At 38.6% G+C, this 6086-nt stretch overlaps 1 pseudogene; it reads left to right on the plus strand.

Moving 5' to 3' along the window:
* The first annotated feature begins 325 nt into the window (after window positions 1-325).
* On the plus strand, window positions 326-5711 carry LOC115790500 (sialate O-acetylesterase-like; annotated as a pseudogene).
* Window positions 5712-6086: the final 375 nt, after the last annotated feature.

The following is a 6086-nucleotide window of genomic DNA, read 5'->3' on the forward strand; positions in this document are numbered from 1 at the left end:
TTTCCACTGGGCTGGAGTTCCCGTCACTAAGAGTTCTAATACGGACATGTTTCCAATTGCAAGCTGAGTGAGAGTGGGTCAGGCAGATATTCAGGTAAGTATTATGCAGGGTTGGGGCGCCGGGGTGGCTCGGTGGTGGAGCAGGCAACCATGTTTGCCGCGAGGCTGAAAGCAGGCAGCGCGGGTTCAAGTCCCAGCCTGTTGCCCTTTCCTGCATGTCTTCCCTTTCCTGCATGTCTTCCCCCACTTTCCTGTCATATCCACACTGTCAGTAAAGCCAAAAAAAAAAGTATTACACAGGGTTTTTGAGAGGTTACCTAGGGGGATGGAGAAGGCAGTTAGGTAAGTAAAAGGTAGACAGGAAGTCAAACAAGCAGGTAGGTAAATGGAGTGGTGCAAGTGGTCTGGGTTATACTACCACATGAGTAAAACGTTTAAGTGGTGGGAACTGGGTTTAAATGTTGTCACTGATTGTAGTTAGTTGTACTATAAAACGCTGAAGATAATACAATATAGTGGCTCTAAAAAATAGCTTAATAAATTTGATAAAGGAAAAACATCTTGTCTTATTGTCAGTTATGGTTTAAATTATCAGCAAATAATTGCATTCTTCTTTAGATTTGTTCACAAAACATCCCATTTTTTGGAAATGGGGTTGTAAATACTTCAAGTTCTTCACGTGTGCTTGGATTTAATGAGTTAGACAAATATGCATAAGTACTTTTTTCACTCAAAGGACTCCAATGAGTCTGCATGAACTACATTATAAATAAAATTTTGCAGATAACGCACACATAACATCCGTTCCCACTTTGAAATCGAACAAAACCCGACAAGGGATGGGAATAGTCTATTTTCATATGAGTGTTTACGACAGCAGACAAGGTGGGTCTGAATACAAAAATGTGACTGCTAATGGAACAGCAGGGTTATACAGCACATTTTACATACTTTAGGTACAAAATGCCTCCGGCTACACCTTGAGTCAGTAGAGAAATATGATTCCCTTTCTGCTTCCTTTGCATCATAGCCAAAGTGACATTTGTTCCACTTCCTCTTTTGAAGATGCTGTTGAACAGCTGCTCTAAGAAGGCTCTGACAAGAAATGACAGTTGCGTCAATCTGACAGTTGCAGACATGCAGCCTTGTTAAACTTAAATGAATAAATTAAAACCATGAAAACACAGTTTGGATTAAGGAAAACGACCATACAGCTGCTGGTGCAGATTTAATGGGGGCCATATGATAATAATGTCATGTAATGAGCATGACCTGAACATTTCACAGTTCTCCCATTACTTAATGCTACAACCACTAACTTTCCAATTCTCCTGCCTATAACCATCACCTATCTTTGGCTAGTACAGACATTTTGTTTTAAATAGCATGCCAGCAGAACGCAGTGTGTCCATTCGTCTTCACTGGAGCCAAATGCGTAAACTCCTTTGGTAAATAAACACCTGGCTGGTAAGCTGTTGGATAATTAATGTCACACCTGCTTTCATTTTTCATGCTGTTGTTTTAGTCTATAGATGTTAATTACCGTGGCATTCATAAGGATTCACCTCACAGCAGCACATTGTACTGTGGATCTGAGGGGGAGGTTTGGGAAACTTTGTAAAAAAAAAACATTTCTATGAGCGGTCCTTTAAGCAAAATCTGTGGTTTGGGGTTGTTTTGTTCATCTTATTTTTGATAGGTATTATGTAACTGACAGCATTATGTGGGCGCGGAAGTGATCTAGTTTCCATGTTTGGACAGTTGTCTGTGTTTGAGGAGATGAGTCACTCCAAGAAATTATGCAAGCATTGTTAATTGTTTTGTTGTTTATTTTTGATCTGTGGGGTTTTAATCCAAAGGCATCTTTTACAACATATTTTTCACTGATTCCAGTTCATTAGAAAGTGCTTGATGGATAATTTCCTCGCACACAATAATTTGACTTATTCAGTTCTTAAAACATGCTAGTTTTTATTTATTCATTTATTTATGGTGCGTAACGTATGTTAATGATGACATAACCAGTAATTATTAACTTGTTTCATAAAATGTATTGCTCTTGTAATTTGTAAACAGTCCTGCTTATTACATCAGAGCTCCATGGGACATTCTACCATAAACATTTATCTCCTCTACTAAAACTAAAAAAATCCTATTCTTGAATCTGAACATCGAGCCATATGGAGGACGTTACACCAGTAAACAACAGGCACATATTGTCACCCTCTTATAATAATTGACTAAGTCATTTTTTTAGCAAAAGTTTTATTTTTGCCTAAATCATCATATTTTCAATGTTTGGTTCAGTTTTTTGCAGTTTCTGAAAATCCTGAAAAAATGACTTGGGCCACTAAGCAGGTGACGATATGTAGTTGTAAACTATCCTTCGTGATCTGTCACAGGACTGTCAGGGCCTGTTCAGCCTGTTAGCTCCATCCATCTTCTTCCTCTTATCCAATTCAGGGTTTGCAAGCCTATTCCAGCTGCCACAGGTGAGAGGTGGGGTACACCCTGGACAGGTCACCAGCCTGTCACAGGGCTTAACATGGAGAGGTACACAACTGTTCACACCTATGGGCAATATAGAATTACCAACTTACCTAACCCCACTAACTGCATGTCCTTGGACTGTGGGTGGAAACCAGAGTACCCAGAAAGACACGGGGAGAACATGCAAACTCGAGCCTCCACAAAGGCCCCTGCCAGATGGTGGATGTGAACCCAGGACCTTCTTGCTGTGAGACAGCAGTGCTCACCACCACACCACCTGTTAGCTTGTTCTAGAAAAAATAAAAACAAAGTTAAAAAAAACAAGTTAAAAATCATAAAATTCAGTGAGAAAACTTGATGTTGATCAGTATTAACACACCTTGATCTCACGAGGTGTGTTTACAGCCTTAAAGGTGTATGGCACCCTTTTTATGTGATATTTTATGGAAACATGACAGGACATATGGAAAAAGTGGGGAAAGTATTACTAAAGTATACATTTATTTTTTGTTTTTGTTTGAGATTTTGCATTGTTTTTTTCCTACAGAGATGCTGATGGATGTTAGGATTCCTGATCGTGCTTCAGTACGAAACTTAGTCATGGTTGTGGTGTGATCTGCATGTAGGAACCTATAATGTTGAGCTCTACAGCCAGATGTGTACAGATGTTTTTCACTGAGTGACATCTGGCAGCAACAAAAGCACATTTTATATTTGTTCCCATTTTGGAAAATTCTGTTTACTCACTTGACCACAAAATTTTCCTTTTTCTTAAGAATGATGTGTTCTCCTCGTTCTGATGATTTTTTTTTTTTTTATAAGAGGTTTGTGATGCTGCACAGATTAATGGGACAGGGAGTGCAGAGGCTTCAGAATTTGTCATTGAATCCTCTGGTTTTAAAAGATTTATCCAGCATTAAAGTAATCCAGTGACAGTTGTCAGTATTTCTGCTGCGACACAGAAAACAATAACTGTTGATAGTTAATTTGCCAAAATCTTATTTTCTAAAGTGTAAACAAAAATGGCTTAAAACAGCGCTTATGATGCTGCCACAGTGTAACTCGGTTTAAGCACTGTTGCCAACTTTTGTATAAGAAAACTCACTGTCGGATGTCATATATTTTATAAGTAGGTTGTATTTGTAGCATCTCTGTCCTGTTAGACCCAAAAATCAGCCTGTTTACAGCTCTGATATCTTTTCTGACTTAAGAGTTATGAAATGACATGATTTTCTCACCCATTAAGAGAACATTTATATCAGTTTGCTCTTCATTTTTGTCAGAGGTAATCAAAATGATCACGTCTTGTGATTTAATTTTTTCAAAATTACTCTGTTTCCTATATAAGTAACTAAAGCTTTTAGACAAATGTAGTAGTAGCAATATATTAAAAGAACCATATTCATCTCTTTCATGTAAAGTATATTTATATATATTCACATTAAAAGACAGTGTTTGTCTCTGAGATTAAGTCTAGTACAGAAGAAGGACTAAAGTAATATGAAATGGAAATAAATGAAGGTTGAACTTTTACTGAAGCTCAGCATTTGAGTCAACTGAGTTAAAATTCCACCACTGGTAATTTTTAATTTTTATATGAAATATATCTAATTAAAAATTACCAATTTTTAATTAGATATATTTCATATATTAATATATGTTTAATGTAGGCCCTAGTATTTATGTTGTCAAACTGAAATGACACTAGTCTCATGAACTACATGAGCTAACTGTTATTTACTAGCTAATGTTAACATTACTTTTGGCTAAAGTGACACAGCTTAGCACTCTTATTTTCACATGGCTGCGGTCTCTCCAGTAAAAAAAATTAGATGAAATAAAGATTTTTGCCTCATCTCTCCATAGCTGCTGGTGTTGTGGTTGCTAGGCAACAGCAGGTTGTAGGCTGGACCATCCGGGTTAACAGCCATTGGCAAACTTTTTTTTTTTAGGGGGGGGGGGGTTACTGGAAATGACATTTTGGGAGGATGCAGTCCCTGAATTAAGGCACATGTGGGCTGTCTCTGCTCCTTTTCCTGACAGAGGCTGTGAGCTTTATGTAAATAGTGGCTGTCTAGTGAAAATGACTGCTACACTGTTGTTTTTGTACTTTTATCTTCTGTTCACACCTGTTGTTTTTACATTTTTAGCACACTGACCATGACAGGAATCAAAAGACAGGACAATTTTGGTTTATGAAACGCAGCTGCCTACCCACAGCAAAATTACCATGTTAGATGGATATGCATTATGAGCATGTTCTTATGTTGTGATTTTTGCTTTTCTGCACAAGTTCTATGTTTTTTAACCTTTAAATAACCAGGAAGTGAAACTCCTGAGACTACCAGTCTCTGTTGCAGAGTGTCCTGGGCTGACACAGGTCGTGCCACTTCAGCATTAAAGTGGCATGTCAATGTAATCAAATAGCGAAACTTTTTGGTGTGTCTAGATTGGAAGCTGCGCTTTGCCTCCTACTATGGAGACCACATGGTGCTGCAGAAGTCTCCAGAGAGAGCTGTGCTGTGGGGATATGGCCCTGAGGGTGCACAGGTTACCATCTCCTTGTCAGGATTAATAAAACAGCAAACCTCACCAGTCACTGTGACAAACGGTAAGTACAGCACGTTGTTGTCAAAAGAGGGATTTATCCTGACATGTGTACTGATTGGAAACAGAAGTCAAACTAAGTGAACCTGACAGGAGCAGCTATGGCAGGGACCTCACTTTTGTCATGTAACCACTGCCACTGACCTAGAAACAGTTGTTTTGCCTCAGATTCAGTCTCTGAATTTGTGCCTTGATCATGTTTTATAACTGCTACAATGTTGCACACATGGCTGATTGATCTGGTCTCTTTTTTACAGTCCGTGTGTCAATGACTCTTTTTAAAGGCATTTGGCGAGTCACCCTAGACCCTGTTGCAGCTGGTGGTCCATACACTGTGACAGAAAACATTCAAAACAGTTCAGCTACTCTTACAGATGTGCTGTTTGGAGACATTTAGCTGTGTTTTATTAATATTATATTTATTAATATTTATAGCATATTTATTTATCAATTTACTCACTTTCCACCAGAACGTTAATCCATTAGAGAACCTGGCTCTTGTTGCTAAGCACACTCATGTGAGGCCTTTTACAGCAGCCAGGAACAAGTGTGATCTGATTGAAGTGGAGATTCCCTGGTCTGGACCCACCACCATTTTTTTTTTGTATCCGTAGAGCTGTTGAAAAATATGTTTTCAGGTGAGTTTAATGCAATATATAACCAAAAGAAGTATAACTGCTCCTTCTCAGCTATGCTGGATGACTGGAGGATGCTGTTTCACCAGAGCTCAGAGGAGATAACTCTTGAATTCCCCTTTGGATTTGTCCAGGTGTGTTAGGTATTGGTTTAGAACTAACAAGTAGTAAACTAGAAACATTTCTGATCTATGTGCCTTTTTTTATAGCACTGATGAATGATTTCTCTGCATGTGCAGCTGTCCACTTGCATGAAGGGCTCCAAAGATGACAGCTTTCCAAACATCCGCTGGCACCAAACAGCAGACTTTGATTTTGTCCCTAACGTCAGGATGAAGAAAACCTTCATGCCTG

Source organism: Archocentrus centrarchus, chromosome 13 (genome assembly GCF_007364275.1).
Source record: "Archocentrus centrarchus isolate MPI-CPG fArcCen1 chromosome 13, fArcCen1, whole genome shotgun sequence".
Classification (NCBI taxonomy): domain Eukaryota; kingdom Metazoa; phylum Chordata; class Actinopteri; order Cichliformes; family Cichlidae; genus Archocentrus; species Archocentrus centrarchus.